Genomic DNA, 1,274 nt, shown 5'->3' with positions numbered 1-1,274 from the left:
CCCCCCCCCACACTCCTCTTCTGAAGACGACCACGTTCACCCTCGAGAAGATCCATCGATTGTCCCAGCTGGATACAGACGTGATAATATATTTCTCGGGGCTTGCCAACGAGCGCCATATTATTAACTCTTTAGAACCTAGGCTTTCTCTGAGAACTGAGAAAACCTAGTTTAAACCCCATCAGACGCTGGGAGCGCCCGGCAGTAATTAATTACCCTGTTCCCCATCCGACGCTGGGAACTAGTGACAACTGTTATGTTATTTCATTTAGTGCTAGTTTTAACTTGTTTAATTGGAACTATTCCGAACCAAGTTTTTAAAAATAATGACTAAGCATATTTTGTTTCCATCTTTTATAGGAATTGGAGTTGGAGGCAAGCTTTTGGTGTTATAATGATACATAGGCCACCAGGCTTAGGTGGCTGTAGAAAAAAAAAAAAAGAACAACTCCGGGAAACGGTGGAAATAACTCAGTGTTTAGAGAGTTAATAGGCTAAACCTACCTCTTCTGCCTCTAGGGTTCAAACGGTCCGGACGAAACGTTTGCAAGTCAGTGTGACATTAGCGGAAGAAGAACTTGATGAAAAAGTGTTCCCCTTCATGATCGTTTCGTCTGGTGATCAAAGCTACTCATGCTCTAAGCTAGAGAGATAATGAGATACATTAAGAGCACCAAGAAACATCCTAGGGGTTAGGCTTTCTCAGTATCTTCTGAGAAAGCCAAGCCTAGGGGTCGTTTGGATACCTTGTAAAGTGGAGATACTCCTGTCTTCAAAAGAACGTCTTTTCTTTTAGTTGGTGTCATGTTGAACAAACGCAATGTCCATACGTCGTGTTTTACTATCGCATCCATACAATGTGGGAAACTCTGTGCCCCCACTTAACCCTATCCGTACGTCGTGTTTTACTATCGCATCCATACAACGTGAGAAACTCTGTGCCACCACTTAACCCTATCCGTACGTCGTATTTTTCTATCGTATCCATACAACGTGGGAAACTCTGTGCCACCACTTTCCAAAGAGGAAATTTACTCGTTAATCCGATCCGTACGCTTTGGGTAGTAGTCTATCAAAATGATTTTTTGAGAAATACTGAAAGTTTCAAAGGGATCTTCGCACTAGAAGTGTTCTAAAATGTGAAGAATACAACCCTGGGGGTACAAAATGACCCCAGGGCGGACGGATTGGGTTAAGTCGCGGGAAAGTTGTGTATGTGGTTTGTGCCTTGAGGCAAACGCGATGACCATCTAAAGACCTGGGAGTGGGGGGGG

Source organism: Aplysia californica, unplaced genomic scaffold, assembly GCF_000002075.1.
Source record: "Aplysia californica isolate F4 #8 unplaced genomic scaffold, AplCal3.0 scaffold00270, whole genome shotgun sequence".
Classification (NCBI taxonomy): domain Eukaryota; kingdom Metazoa; phylum Mollusca; class Gastropoda; order Aplysiida; family Aplysiidae; genus Aplysia; species Aplysia californica.
Note: the sequence above shows the minus strand (reverse complement) of the source record.